Below are 16413 nucleotides of genomic sequence, written 5' to 3' on the forward strand. Positions count from 1 at the left end.
GGGAAAATGGGAAAAGATGATCCAAATATGTATAAAGTATCCATGAGTTTAAAGCAATGCACAAACTTATAATTAAAAGTCAATATTACGTTCTTATAACCAGGAAATGGTTTCATAGCACAACATGCTTTAGTTTAGACAGAATGCAATTTAGGAATTCTAGACTTGGTTCAATCTTATGTTTCTAACCACTCAACTAGCATCAAAGTACTAATAACTTGGGCATTGATCCTAGTTTAGTGAATTCAAGCAAGTTAACAAGGCTAAACTCATCATAGATCCCTAATGCAAATATGAAACAATCCTATATGAAATATGTGCTAACCAAGACCCTATTATGCAATGAACACTCTGTTTTTTTTTTAGATTTTTGTGAAAAAACTTTCAATTTTTTTGGTCTTTTTTATGCCTTAAATGAAATGCAAATACTAACATGGTAATGATAAAAATTTGAACTAAGAAAATAGAAAATAATGTCAAATGTCATCTCAAACCCTCCCCCAAACTTAAATTACAGAGTCTCTTGTGTAAGAGAAATTTGAAATAGGATTCAAGACTTAAAATAAAATAAAACAAGAAATGCAATGGTATTTACAATGAGATGGTGATTGTGGTACCTTATGGATTGTTGAAGAAGTTCTCTACAGCATCACTCATGCTGTCATAGGTGTAGTTGGGGTCTTGACTTTGACTTGTAAGTGGAGAAACAGGGTACTCGATTATGACCATTGGTTGCGACTCGATCGAGTGATCGGTCGAGTGCTGGGTCGAGCTTGCTGGTCGAGTGGCCTGTTGTAGGTAGAATGGCTGACCTTGGTGCTCATATCATTGTTGCAGAAGGGTCCAGGAAGTACTGAGGTGGAAAGGGTGGGTAATCTGGACCATATGGGTAAGGTTGATAACCTGTTGGAGCTGGGAAGTCATAAGGTGGTCTGGGCAGGTGCTCGGTCGAGTACATCGGAGGTGCTCGGTTGAGTACTTTGGAGGTGCTCGGTCGCGTACATAGGAGGTGCTCGGTCGAGTGGGAGCTCGAGTGCACCGGTCGAGTGCCTCAGAAACTGAAGATTTGTGCGGTCTGAACCTCTCTCCCTCTAAATTGGATCATGCAGTGAAGCTCTAGCTGGTATCACCGGGTTTTCAACTCTAGACGATGCTCTAGTTGAGCTGCTCCTCCTCAAAGGCTTTGATGGTGCTGGTGATGAATCTCCACTCTTTAGCTCAGCAATTTCCTTCTTTAAACCTTTTATGGACTTAGCCATCTTCCCCATCTTCTTCTTCAATTTATCCATAGTCTTCCCATGCCATTTGTTCCACTTTTGTAAAAGTGTTACCCTTTTGATTGTCTTTCTAACCCCTCTACTATCTCTTGGACTTGGTTCATACTCTTCTGATAACTCTATATTTTACCATATTTTAGCATGCATTTATCTCCTATTTTGCATTGTTTAGAGTTAGTTTTAGCACATTTATGTCTTTTATTCTCAGTTTATGTATTTGTATATTTGTGTGCATAAACAGGTGAATAAGGTACTTTGGAAGCATAAAGGAGAAGTTGTGATCACAAGGGGACATCTAGCAAGGTAATAAGGCTCAAAAGAGGAGGAAAGCAATCACTCGACGATGGAGTCGACCACACACTCGACCGTTTGCCAAAGAACACTCGATCGGATTCAAGATAAGTCCCTCAAAGATCGACCGAATAAAGATCTTACGTTGGCATTAAGCTTCCAAGTTCTTCACTAAATTTTTACACAACCGAGTTATCTTTCCCATTCCGGTGGTTTCAGGACGATCGGAGTTATGGTGCAAAAGTTATCATTGTTTTACTGAACGGATATCATACCAGATCGACGACTGGAGCTACTTGACAAACCACTCGACCATGCACTCGACCAAGCACATGGTCGAGCACTTACCACCGGCTCTCTATTTTTGTCTCCTAGCTAACTAGGGCTTCCCTTCTTTTCTATAAATAGGCCTCTTACCTCTGGCCACAAAAACAAGCTCGTTTTTTTAGGTTTAGTCACCAAAAGTTGTAATCTTCATAACTTTTGATCCTTGAAGTATTTTCATTTGATTTCTTCTAAAAGGTTGCTTATTTTATCATAATATTTATGATTATGTCTGTTTCATCATTTTCTGGGTTTGTGTTCTTACATCTCATTTATTAGATTCTGAGTAGAGATAGATTCTTAAGGATGGGTTAGGTTGGTAGAGAACTTAGTTTGTTTAGGATTGTTTAATCTTGAATTCTATAGAATCCTTTCTAGATTAGGTGAGCTCTCAGCTGTTCTTATACTGAGAGGGTAAGAAAAGATCTTAAGCTTCTTAGCATCATACCAATGTTTAAGTTGCTAGATAAGGCTAATGCTATAGATTATCATGAAGCATGCTAAGAGATTAGATGTTTAAAGTGATTTTTGACAAGTAATGATCTGATTCTTAAAGCCTGTTTAGTATGGTTTCACCAATGAGAGTTGGGTTAGGATGTTACTAAACTTAATTACCTTTGTCATGAGAGTGGATTGGTAAGCCCTTAAGATCATTGTCTAAGGATTAGCTCTTTGTTTATTGAGTTTTGTTAAATAACCTAGATAGATTAAGTTTAATACCAACCAATAATTCCCATCCTTAGGATCTATTTGCTACTTGTTTGCTTCTGTTTCTTGCATTTAATTACTTGTCATTTTATGCTTTATTGTTTCTGCTTCTTAAAGTTAATCTTCTGTTCTGCATCACTCGTCCATGCACTCGACCTTGGTTCATACCATGCTCAATCGAGTGCTAGGTCGAGCTCCAGTTTCTTATGTATGCTCTGCTATTTTCTAGTTTTCTCTTGTTTACTTCTGCTTATTAGTTAATTCTGCTTAGTCTTGTTTATTGCATTTTCATTTCTTCTTCATTAGGTTGATAGATACCACCCCCATATCTGAATTGGCTTAACTTGTACTATCTTGATTGCATCTTTTGTGATTAGCATAATCCCATTTGGATTGACACCTTAAGTACTACAATGCATAAGGTTAATTGAACCTGCTAGGATAGACACACAAAAATCCTAGTATCATCTTCAAAATAAAACTGTTCTTCCACATCAGCAATCTCCACATCTCTAGCTTGATCCTCTCTTACTTGGGCCGTACCATCAAACAAGAATTCAGCAGCTGGCCAAAGTCAATGTTCAGCCCTTCTCTTATGGTGGTGAGTGCTTGATTAGGCATAATAAGTTGAGTCTTCCCCACTGTTGGATGTTCAAAGTTGAAGAGGTGCTTCCCATGGTGCAACTCCTTTGCTAGAATGAGGGTGGAAGTGAGATATTGGGTGTCTATCCATCTTTGTTTGGCTTTCTATCCTTGAAGTGGTACATTTGCAGCTACAAGGATTGGAGTGATGATGCCTCTAATGGTTAGAACTCCAGTTGAGTTCCTCTTGTCCAGCTTGCTCACCTAGCTTCTATAATAGATGAATTGGTCAATGAGGACCATAGCCAAATCTGTATCCACACTGCTCCCATGGAAAACTGTTCCATCTCTTCTTGTGTAATGATCCCATAGAGTGCTACATCAATCTTCTGAAGCTCTCCCTCATTCAAGTTTCCAGTTTCCTTCCTAGCAAATAATGTGTTTGCTAAAGCTTTGTGGAAGTATCTTAGGACTGGACTCCTGATCCTTGAACTCTTGGACTTGGAAGAAGAATAAATCTTGTTGTCTCCAATTGTTTCCCAAACAGCAAAGAGTTCCTTTTTAGGTATGACCATGTCCTCTTCACTTCCAAGTTCAAACCCATAGAGTGTGGCTAGTTGCTTGAGTGACAGCTCATACTTCTTTCCCTTGATGGTGAAGTCAATGTAACCAGCTCCCATGTCTTGGTCCATGCTTGTGAAGAGATGAAGCTTGATGGTGTATAGGAATTCACAACTCTCTACCCTATACCCCTCCAAGCACAAACCCATGAATTTGCTTAGGTTGCATTTCTCAAACAGAAATTCAACATCTTCAGCAATACCCAGCTTCTCCATGGTTTCTTTATGTGGATATCTTGTTCCTTGGAAGCTCATCTTCATGAAAGCTTCATAGATTTGGCTTGGGGTTTGGGAATCAGATTCTTCTTCCACCTCCTCTTCTTCTTCAATTTAATTCTCTTCTTCTTGGGGTTCTTGGGCTGGCCTCTTCCCTTTTGCCTTGTGTTTTCTTATGTGCTCTTCAAAAGTAACATCCATCTCCTCATAACTCTCTGTATGCTCTGGATCTTCCTCAACAGGTTGGTTTTTCTTCTTCGAAAAGCCACTCGACCCCCTACTCGAGCTAACACTCAGTCGTTTGCCCTCACGAGTACCGATCAAGTGCGTTTACCAGTTTCTCTCTGTATGACCCTAGGATGCATCACGATGATCGATGAATCGATCAGCAGCCTTCTTTCCTTCAGCTTCACGAATATCGGCTTGATGTGATGTCTCTCTAGACCTTGAAGTCATTTTGAAAAAGAACTGAAAGAGATAGACTCAAAACTCAAAGTTAATAGGTTAGTAACCCAAAAACCAAAAGAACTAAGCTTGAGCAAGAAGATAAAACTTGAGAGAGATTTCTAGCTAGATTTTAGTGTTTTTAGCAAATGAGAGAGTGTGAGAGACTAAAATCGAGTTTGCTCTTTATAAAGAGGCTAAAGGGAACAAGGAGACAAGAGTGGAGCGTCTATACCATTCAAAATTGAATTGGGAATCTTTGACCCACTTTTGATGTCACTCGACCCCATCACTCGACCCCACTTGGTCGAGTACTTGACCAAAATTCAAATTTCAAAATTGCTTCTCCCTCCATTCGATCCAACTAAAGAAAATTTGAACCGAGTGGGTCTGGGCTTGCAATCACTCGATCGAGTACCTCTCGTGGGCTGGTCGAGTGACCCCATAAACTCTTATTTACAAGTTCAATTCATATCAAACCCATCTATACTTCCCTAATAAAGGCCTGCCCAACACAAACATGAAAGAAAAATATCAAAACTACAAGGAAAATAAAACTTATGTACAATGATACCTTAGGGACTTCCTGCCTAGTGAGCTTGTTTAAAGTCAATAAGCTTGAATTTTGATGCCTTTTCAGGCTTGGTTTGGAGACCAAGGATATGATGGGATCCTCCCTGGTGTAACTTGATCAATGTGAAGTCATTCTTAATCACTTCACCCTTTAAACTTGAACCTTGTTTCTGCTTAAGCTTGAATCTTGGCCTTGCTTTCTTCAAAGACCTCTTGTTGATCTGAACCTGAAGATCCTTCACAAAGCTAGTAAACTCTTGAACTGAACCCTTGAGCTTTTCAACTGATTCCTCATGAGAAGACAACTTAGTATTGAAGTTTCCACTTTACTTGAGACTTCATGATCTCTCTTGTCTTTAAGAGCAAAAGGCTGACCTCTAGAAGGCAAGTTGGTTGGGTTGTTGATATCAAATTTCATGATCAAATCCTCAGCTATGTTCAAGGTTATCAACCCTTTCTTAGCATCAATTACAGCTCCAACAGTGGCTAGGAATGATTTTCCTAGGATGATAGGATCTTCCAAGCATTTGTTGAAATGCAAGTAGCTAAAGGAGCAAGATAGATCAAATGGACCTGGGTCTTCAAGTTTGGTTGGAATGATGGCTCCCTCAAACTCTTCAAGATCCTTCTTATCCTGATTCTGAGCCTTCTGATATGATATCTCAAGTAGCATGCCTTGGTAGAGAGGATATGGAGCATACTGTTCCAAAGCAGGTCCTCTCTCTTCTTCTTTGTATTGAATGACTACCTCATCTTTCAAAGCCATCAATTCCTTCTTTTCAATTATTTCCCTGAGTTCCTTCAGGTTTTTTTCCTTAAAACGCCCTGGGAATGGTAGAGGTGGCTTGTAAGCAGGAGGGATGTATCTAACAGGTTTAACAGCTTCTTCGGGATCAGCTCAATCAGTCACTCGATCATGTACTCGACCGTACAAGATTCAAGCTCGATCATGTACGGTCGAGTCGTACTCCGGTTTCTGTTTTCTGTGCAAAACCTTCACTCTGAGCTTTGTCTTGAGACAAATCCTCCCCAGCTTGAACCTCACTGTCTTCAGTGACAGCTTCCTCATAGAAATGAATTGCTTTAGCTGTGAACTCCCTTGGATTTTGAACAGCCTTTCCAGGTAGTTGGTTTGGCTTAGGAGCTGATGTAGAAGCAATGTTGCTCTCCATGAACTTGAGTTTAGAATTCAAACTCTCAAACTTAATATTCAGATCATTGTAAGAAGAATCCAGCCTCTGGTTAAGCTCAGCCAACTTCTTTGCTGTCTCAAGCTGCCCATTTGCTTGTCCAAGTAGCATCTGCTGCATCATAGCTCTTAAATATTATTTCTGGCTTTGGTTAGTCTGAAACCTTGGTGGGGGACATATTGGAGCCTGGAAACCTTGGTGTTGCCGCTTGGGCACATAATTGTTATGTTGCTGGGGCTGTTGAGCGGGATAGACTTGGTCTTGTGGGTTTGCCACATTAGTACTTCTGTAGGACATATTATTGTTCTTGACCTGGTTGTAAGGCTTGAAACCACCTTGGTGAAACCACCTTGGTTCTGTACATAGCACAGTTCAGCCATGTCATTCTCGCCAGCTTGAACTGTTGTGTCTTCATCAGCAAGTAAGTCAATGTTTGTCTGCTGACTAAGCCAAATCTTGTCTAACTTGTCATGCACAGTCTTCAAATCTTTCTTGTACTTCTCATCCTGGGCAGGTTCAACAAATCTGACAGTCCTATCATAGTCTTCATTGTGAAAAAATTTCAATTTTTTTTGTTCATTTTTATGCCTTAAATGAAATGCAAATACTAACATGGTAATGATAAAAATTTGAACTAAGAAAATTGAAAATAATGTCAAATGTCATCTCAAACCCTCCCCCAAACTTAAATTACACAATCCCTTGTGTAAGAGAAATTTGAAAGAGGATTCAAGACTTAAAATAAAATAAAACAAGAAATGCAATGGTATTTACCATGAGATGGTGATTGTGGTACCTTATGGATTGTTGAAGAAGTTCTCTACAGCATCACTCACGCTGTCATAGGTGTAGTTAGGGTCTTGAATTGGACTTGTAAGTGGAAAAACAGGGTACTCGACTATGGCCATCGGTTGCGACTCAATCAAGTGCTCGATCGAGTGATCGGTCGAGTGATGGGTCAAGCTGGCTGGTCGAGTGGCCTGTTGTGGGTAGAATGGCTGACCTTGGTGCTCATAGCATTGTTGCAGAAGGGTCCAGGAAGTACTGAGGTGGAAAGGGTGGGTAATCTAGACCATATGGGCAAGGTTGATAACCTGTTGGAGCTGGAAAGTCATAAGGTGGTCTAGGCAGGTGCTCGGTCGAGTACATCGGAGGTTCTTGGTCGAGTGGGTGCTCGAGTGCACCGGTCGAGTGCCTCAGAAACTGAAGGTCTGTGCGGCCTGAACCTCTCTCCCTCTAAATTGGCTCATGCAGTGAAGCTCTAGCTGGTATCACCGGGTTTTTAGCTCTGGACGATGCTCTAGTTGAGCTGCTCCTCCTCAAAGGCCTTGATGGTGCTGGTGATGAATCTCCACTCTTGAGCTTAGCAATTTCCTTCTTTAAACCTTTTATGGACTTAGCCATCTTCCCCATCTTCTTCTTCAATTTATCCACAGTCTTCCCATGCCATTTGTTCCACTTTTGTAAAAGTGTTACCCTTTTGCTTGTCTCTCTAACCCCTCTACTATCTCTTGGGCTTGGTTCATACTCTTCTGATAACTCTATATTTTACCATCTTTTAGCATGCATTTATCTCCTGTTTTGCATTGTTTAGAGTTATTTTTAGCACATTAATGTCTTTTATTCTCAGTTTATGCATTAGGATTGAATTTGCATTGCATTTGCATATTTGTGTGCATAAACAGGTGAATTAGGTACTTTGGAAGCATAAAGGATAAGTTGTGATCACAAGGGGACTTCTAGCAAGGTAATAAGGATCAAAAGAGGAGGAAAGCAATCACTCGACGATGGAGTCGACCACACACTCGACCGTTTGCCAAAGAACACTCGATCGGATTCAAGACAAGTCCCTCAAAGATCAACCGAATAAAGATATTAAGTTGGCATTAAGCTTCCAAGTTCTTCACAAAAGTTGTACACAACCGAGTTATCTTTCCAATTCCGGTGGTTTCAGGATGATCGGAGTTATGGTGCAAAAGTTATCATTGTTTTACTGAAAGGATATCATACCAGATCGACGACTGGAGCTACTTGACAAACCACTCGACCATGCACTCGACCGAGCACATTGTCGAACACTTACCATCGGCTCTCTATTTTTGTCTCCTAGCTAACTAGGGCTTCCCTTCTTTTCTATAAATAGGCCTCTTACCTCTGGCCACAAAAACAAGCTCGTTTTTTTAGGTTTAGTCCCAAAATTTGTAATCTTCATAACTTTTGATCCTTGAAGTATTTTCATTTGATTTCTTCTAAAAGGTTGCTTATTTTATCATCATCTTTATGATTATGTATGTTTCATCATTTTCTGGGTTTGTGTTCATACATCTCATTTATTAGATTCTGAGTAGAGATAGATTCTTAAGGATGGGTTAGGTTGGTAGAGAACTTAGTTTGTTTAGGATTGTTTAAGCTTGAATTCTATAGAATCCTTTCTAGATTAGGTGAGCTCTCAACTGTTCTTATACTGAGAGGGTAAGAAAAGTTCTTAAGCTCCTTAGCATCACACCAATGTTTAAGTTGCTAGATAAGCCTAATGCTATAGATTATCATGAAGCATGCTAAGAGATTAGATGTTTAAAGTGATTTTTGACAAGTAATGATCTGATTCTTAAAGCCTGTATAGTATGGTTTCACCAATGAGAGTTGGGTTAGGATGTTACTAAACTTAATTACCTTTGTCATGAGGGTGGATTGGTAAGCCCTTAAGATCATTGTCTAAGGATTAGCTCTTTGTTGATTGAGTTTTGTTAAACAACCTAGATAGATTAAGTTTAATACCAACCAATAATTCCCATCCTTAGGATCTATTTGCTACTTGTTTGCTTCTGTTTCTTGCATTTAATTACTTGTCATTTTATGTTTTATTGTTTCTGCTTTTTAAAGTTAATCTTCTGTTCTGCATCACTCGTCCATGCACTCGACCTTGGTTCATACCATGCTCAATCGAGTGCTAGGTCGAGCTCCAGTTTCTTATTTATGCCCTGCTCTTTTCTAGTTTTCTCTTGTTTACTTCTGCTTATTAGTTAATTCTGCTTAGTCTTGTTTATTGCATTTTCATTTCTTCTTCATTAGGTTGATAGATACCACCCCCATATCTGAATTGGCTTAACTTGTACTATCTTGATTGCATCTTTTGTGATTATCATAATCCCATTTGGATTGACACCTTAAGTACTACAATGCATAAGGTTAATTGAACCTGCTAGGATAGACACACAAAAATCCTAGTATCATCTTCAAAATAAAACTGTTCTTCCACATCAGCAATCTCCACATCTCTAGCTTGATCCTCTCTTACTTGGGCCGTACCATCAAACAAGAATTAAGCAGCTGGCCATAGTCAATGTTCAGCCCTTCTCTTTGGCTGGTGAGTGCTTGATTAGGCATAATAAGTTGAGTCTTCCCCACTGTTGGATGTTCAAAGTTGAAGAGGTGATTTCCATGGTGCAACTCCTTTGCTAGAATGAGGGTGGAAGTGAGATATTGGGTGTCTATCCATCTTTGTTTGGCTTTCTCTCCTTGAAGTAGTACATTTGCAACTACAAGGATTGGAGTGATGATGCCTCCAATGGTTAGAACTCCAGTTGAGTTCCTCTTGTGCAGCTTGCTCACCCAGCTTCTTTAATAGATGAATTGGTCAATGAGGACCATAGCCAAATCAGTATCCACACTGCTCCCAAGGAAAACAGTTCCATCTCTTGCTTGTGTAATGATCCCATAGAGTGATACATCAATCATCTTAAGCTCTCTCTCATTCAAGTTTCTAGTTTACTTCCTAGCAAATAATGTGTTTGCTAAAGCTTTGTGCTAGTACCTTAGGACTGGACTCCTTATCCTTGAACTCTTGGACTGGGAAGATGAATAAAGCTTGTTGTCTCCAATTGTTTCCCAAACAGCAAAGAGTTCCTTTTTAGGTATGACCATGTCCTCTTCACTTCCAACTTCAAACCCATAGAGTGTGGCTAGTTGCTTGAGTGACAGCTCATACTTCTTGCCCTTGATGGTGAAGTCAATGTAACCAGCTCCCATGTCTTGGTCCATGCTTGTGAAGAGATGAATCTTGATGGTGGATAGGAATTCACAACTCTCTTCCCTATACCCCTCCAAGCACAAACCCATGAATTTGCTTAGGTTGCATTTCTCAATCAGAAACTCAACATCTTCAGCAATGCCCAGCTTCTCCATGGTTTCTTTATGTGGATATCTTGTTCCTTGGAAGCTCATTTTTATGAAAGCTTCATAGAGTTGGCTTGGGGTTTGGGAATCAGATTCTTCTTCCACCTCCTCTTCTTCTTCACTTTCATTCCCTTCTTCTTAGGGTTCTTGGGATGGCCTCTTACCTTTTGCCTTGTGTTTTCTTATGTGCTCTTCAAGAGTAACCTCCATCTCCTCATCACTCTCTGTACGCTCTAGATCTTCCTCAACAGGTTGGTTTTTCTTCTTCGAAAAGCCACTCGAGCTAGCACTCGGTCGTTTCCCCCCTCGAGTACGCGGTTGAGTGCGTTCACCAGTTTCTCTCTGTATGACCAAGGATGCATCACAACGATCGATGAACTGATCAGCAGCCTTCTTTCCTTCAGCTTCACGAATAGTAGCTTATTGTGATGTCTCTCTAGACCTTGAAGTCATTTTGAAAAAGAACTGAAAGAGATAGACTCAAAGCTCAAAGTTAATAGGTTAGTACCCCAAAAACCAAAAGAACTAAGCTTGAGCAAGAAGATAAAACTTGAAAGAGATTTCTAGCTAGATTTTAGTGTTTTTAGCAAATGCGAGAGTGTGAGAGACTAAAATCGAGTTTGCTCTTTATAAAGAGACTAAAGGGAACAAGGAGACAAGAGTGAATGGGGAATCTTTGACTCACTTTTGATGTCACTCGACCCCACGTGGTCGAGTACTTGACCAAAATTCAAATTTCAAACTTGCTTCTCCCTCCACTCGATCCAACAAAAGAAAATTTGAACCGAGTGGGCCTGGGCTTGCAATCACTCGATCGAGTACCTCTCGTGGGCTGTTCGAGTAACCCCCAAAAACTCCTTTCTACAAGTTCAATTCATCTCAAACCCATCTATACTTCCCTAATAAAGGCCTGCCAACACAAACATGAAAGAAAAATATCAAAACTACAAGGAAAATAAAACTTATGTACAATGATACCTTAGGGACTTCCTCCCTAGTGAGCTTGTTTAAAGTCACTAAGCTTGACTTTTGATGCCTTTTCAGGCTTGGTTTGGAGACCAAGGAGACGATGGGATCCTCCCTGGTGTAACTTGATCTATGTGAAGCTCATTCTTAATCACTTCACCCTTTAAACTTGAACCTTGTTTCTGCTTAAGCTTGAATCTTGGCCTTGCTTTCTTCAAAGACCTCTTGTTGATCTGAACCTGAAGATCCTTCACAAAGCTAGTCAACTCTTGAACTGAACCCTTGAGCTTTTCAACTGATTCCTCATGAGAAGAGAACTTAGCCCTTGAAGTTTCCACTTCACTTGAGACTCCATGATCTCTCTTGTCTTTAAGAGCAAAAGGCTGACCTCTAGAAGGCAAGTTGGTTGGGTTGTTGATGTCAAATTTCATGATCAAACCCTCAGCTATCTTCAAGGTTATTCACCCTTTCTTAGCATCAATTACAGCTCCAGCAGTGGCTAGGAATGGTCTTCCTAGAATGATAGGGTCTTCCAACTCCTTATATATGTCTATAATGAGGAATTCAGTGGGAATTCTGGTCTTGCCTATCTTGACTGGGAAATTCTCCAACTTACCAACCACATCCTTATGTGATCAATCAGCTAGACATAAGTAGAGGTTACAGGGCTTCAAGTCAGTATGCCCAAGCTTCTGTGCAATGGAGTAGGGCATTACACTGATAGATGTCCCTAGGTCACACAAGCATTTGTAGAAATGCAAGTAGCTAAAGGAGCAAGACAGATCAAATGGACCTGGGTCTTCAAGTTTGGTTGGAATGATGGCTCCCTCAAACTCTTCAAGCTCCTTCTTATCCTGGTTCTGAGCCTTCTGATGTGATATCTCAAGTAGCATGCCTTGGTAGAGAGGATATGGAGCATACTGTTCCAAAGCAGGTCCTCTCTCTTCTTCTTTGTATTGAATAACTACCTCATCTTTCAAAGCCATCAATACCTTCTTTTCAATTATTTCCCTGAGTTCCTTCAGGTGTTGTTCCTTAAAACGCCCTAGGAATGGTAGAGGAGGCTAGTAAGCAGGAGGGATGTATCTAACAGGTTTAAAAGCTTCTTCAGGATCAGCTCAATCAGTCACTCGATCATGTACTCGATTGTGTGTCAGGTCGAGTACACGGTCGAGTGGTACTCCAGTTTCTGTTTTCTGTGTAAAACCTTCACTCTGAGCTTTGTCTTGTGACATATCCTCTCCAGCTTGAACCTCACTGTCCTCAGTGACAGCTTCCTCATAGAAATAAATTGCTTTAGCTGTGAACTCCCTTGGATTTTGAACAGCCTTTCCAGGTAGTTGGTTTGGCTTAGAAGCTGATGTAGAAGCAATCTTGCTCTCCATGAACTTGAGTTTAGAATTCAAACTCTCAAACTTAATATTCAGATCATTGTAAGAAGAATCCAGCCTATGGTTAAGCTCAGCCAACTTCTTTGCTGTCTCAAACTGCCCATTTGCTTGTCCAAGTAGCATATGCTGCATCATAGCACTTAAATCTGATTCCTGGCTTTGGTTAGTCTGAAACCCTGGTGGGGGACATATTGGAGCCTTGAAACCTTGGTGTTGCTGCTTGGGAACATAATTGTTATGTTGTTGGGGCTGTTGAGCTGGATAGACTTGGTCTTGTGGGTTTGCCACATTATTACTTCTGTAGGACAGATTATTGGTCTTGAACTGGTTGTAAGGCTTGAAACCACCTTGGTTCTGTACATAGCACAGTTCAGCCATGTCATTCTCCCCAGCTTGAACTGTTGTGTCTTCATCAGCAAGAAAGTGAATGTTTGTCTGGTGACTAAGCCGAATCTTGTCTAACTTGTCATGCACAGTCTTCAAATCTTTCTTGTACTTCTCATCCTGGGCAGGTTCAACAAATCTGACATTCCTATCATAGTCTTCATTGTAGTTCCCATCTGATTGGGCCAAGCGTTTTACCAGTTCCTATCCTTCATCCACATGTTTGTTGAGAAAGTTCCCATTTGATGCAGTGTCCAACAACATTATGATCTTTGGTAGAACTCCTCTGTACATTGTGCTAAGTAGGGACTCATTACTAAATCCATGATGAGGACATTGGGTTTTGTAACCTTTGAATCTTTCCCATGCTTCACAGAATGTCTCATTATTCTTCTGGGCAAATACTGATATCTCATTCCTCAGTCTAGCAGTCCTTGCATTAGAGAAGAACTTGGCCACGAAAGCCTTTTTGCAGCCATCCCAGGTTGTGATTGCTCTTGTTGGTAAAGTCTTCTCCCACAAATGAGCTTTGTCTCCAAGTGAAAATGGGAAGAGTTTGAGCTTGCAACTGTCTTCACTTACTCCATTAATATTGGTCAGCCCACAGAGCCTATCAAACTCATAAAGATGGTCGAAGGGATCCTCCATAGGCAGACGATGGAACTTGTTTAACTGGATCATAGTCATCAGCCCACTTTTTATCTCAAAATTATTAGTTGCTACTGCAGGTGGGACAATTCCACCCCTTTGTGTGTGGGTGTTTAAAGCATCACCAGCTCCAATCTGTCTTGGTCTCTGCATTGGTGGATCCATGATCAGCTGTTGTTCCTGTTCCTGAAGGATTCTGGTTCTCTGTTGCCATAAATCCCTTGGTAAACGGTTGATGTGCTCAATGTATCTCTCAAGGTTCTTGTTTCCTTTTCGACCTGGTTTGCATGTTCTGACCCGATCACCTACTCGAACTGACAGACGGTCGAACACTGGCTCGAGTGAACTTTGGTAAGTGACTCGATCAACCACTCGAACTAACACTTGGTCGAGCGCCGACCCGAGTTGAGGATTGACTGAATCCGGCTTGGTGACTGGATCGATCAATCGTACGTGCAGACGGTCGAGTGCAGGTTCGAGTTGGTACCTAGCACAAAACAACCAAGCAGATGAAGATTCAAGTCAGTAATGATCAAGTGTAACAATAGAACTTAATCTTAAACTTGTGTAAATCCATACTGTCACAAACAACTTGTGTAGTATAGTGGTAAGTATTCCCGCCTGTCACGCGGGTGACCCGGGTTAGATCCTCGGCAATGGCGCCAAATTGAAACATGTATTTTCTGTGGGTTTGAATATGCTTATGAATGTATGAATGATGCAATCAGACAACAGACACAAGCTAAGACCCTAAGATGTATGATCAGGTGGAATGCAAGAGGTTTCAAGTACTCTTATGCAGTTGCAGTATAAAAGATGTCAATTCATAATGAGTATGATGCAAGCAGTCAAGATGTAAACACTTATTTAAGTTAAGCCAGATATGAAAATGGTTTTGATGTAACAGTTGGTGACAGAAATGTAAATGTAGAATATAAATTACTAAGATAACAGACTAAATGCAAGATAATAACTGAAACTAAGATATGCAATGAAACAGGATTGAAAATAGAAAGATGCAGGACATAATTAAGAACTTGGAAATGGACTCGAGCAAGCACTCGATCGTATGCTTGATCGGGTACAGGGTCGAGTGGAAAGCTACGAAGAACAGAGATCAAACTTAACAATCAATCAGAGCAGAATGAAAGTAGATCAAACAGAAAGCGGATAACAGTAATCAAATAGAGAAATCAATAACACAGAAGGTCCTAGGGATGGATTCATGGGCTGGACTTGAGCTATACTAATCTAAACTGATCAACAAGCCTCAATCAACAGTGAGCTATCTCTAGACAATGATCCTCTAATACTTGTTAATCCATTCTCATGATAATAACAATCAAGCTTAGATACTCCTAGATCTAGTTCTCACTAGCTATTGCATATAAAAGCAGGCATAAAAATCCAGATCATTACATGTTAAAAACCATCCTATACAACCAATCTCTTGGGATAGACACAGTAATCTCCAGCATTAGTATTATCCAGAAACTTAAACATTGGTATGATGCTAAGAAACCTAGGATATGTTCTTACCCTCTCAGATATAAGAACAGCATAAAGCATGCCTAATCTAGAAGAAATATTTAAACAATCAAGCTTGATCAGTCTAAACTACCATAACTCTCATCCAGCCTAATCCATCCCTAAGATCCTAACACACTACTCAGATGAATAACACATGATGAACAAAATCATAAACTCAGAAATGAATGAAACTTGCATGATTAGAAAGATAAGATGAAGATCTACAACTTTGTTCAAAGAAATAAACTTAGATTCTCAATACCCAAAAAGTTACAGAAGCAACAAAGTATGAAAATCTAGAGAAAAAGCTTAAAAGTGGGTGATGATGTAAACTTAAAAGCTAAAATCCCAAAAAGGGTAAATAATAGGTTTTCTGATATTTTTTTCTCTCTAAAGTGGCTTGTCAGCGGCCATAGAGTACAAGGGGTATATATAGAAAAGTAGGAAGCCCTAAAATAGCTACAAGACAAAATCGAGAAGCGGCTCGGTTGACTCGATCATGTGCTCGGTCGAGTGCATGGTCGAATCAGGTCTTCTTCTGCTCTTTTCAGTCGGTCGAGTCCCTCTCAGCACACGGTCGAGTGTTGTGGTCGAGTGGACTTCCGGACCTTGACTCTCTTCTGCTCTAGCTACTTTATCTGCTTCTCTTGATGGCTTCACTCTCTCTCAGAACTTATCCATGCTCCATTGGGTCCTAAATCACCTGTTTATGCAAGAAACAACGCAATGCAATGCAAATCTACTCAAATGCATAAACAGCTTTAAAAATACTCAATGATGACCTAACAAGCTAGTGAATCATGCAAAATGTGTAAATAAACTAAGGTAAAACAAGGTAGAATATGTGAACACCATCCTTCTTCGAACCCCAACCGAGGATGGTGTCACCAGACCGGATAGATCGCGGAGAAGCCACTCGGATGCCTATCCAATGCATAACCCGACGGGGTACACAATGCCCTATCGATGCAACCTCCGAGCACACATCTGGGTGACCAATCAAGTACTTTCCCTCCGGCTTACCAGATGCCATATCAGTTGCCCTACTGGATGCACCCTACAAGTGGCTACACGGGTGATCATTCGGGACCTC

General features: G+C 40.5%; 1 non-coding gene across 1 annotated transcript; it reads left to right on the plus strand.

The window, feature by feature from the left end:
• The first annotated feature begins 13461 nt into the window (after positions 1-13461).
• Positions 13462-13568, plus strand: LOC147937214 (small nucleolar RNA R71). Its single transcript, XR_015569695.1, has one exon. It is a non-coding gene; the product is annotated as a small nucleolar RNA R71 (small nucleolar RNA).
• Positions 13569-16413: the final 2845 nt, after the last annotated feature.

Source organism: Camelina sativa, chromosome 10 (genome assembly GCF_030686135.1).
Source record: "Camelina sativa cultivar CO46 ecotype springtype chromosome 10, ASM3068613v1".
NCBI lineage: Eukaryota > Viridiplantae > Streptophyta > Magnoliopsida > Brassicales > Brassicaceae > Camelina > Camelina sativa.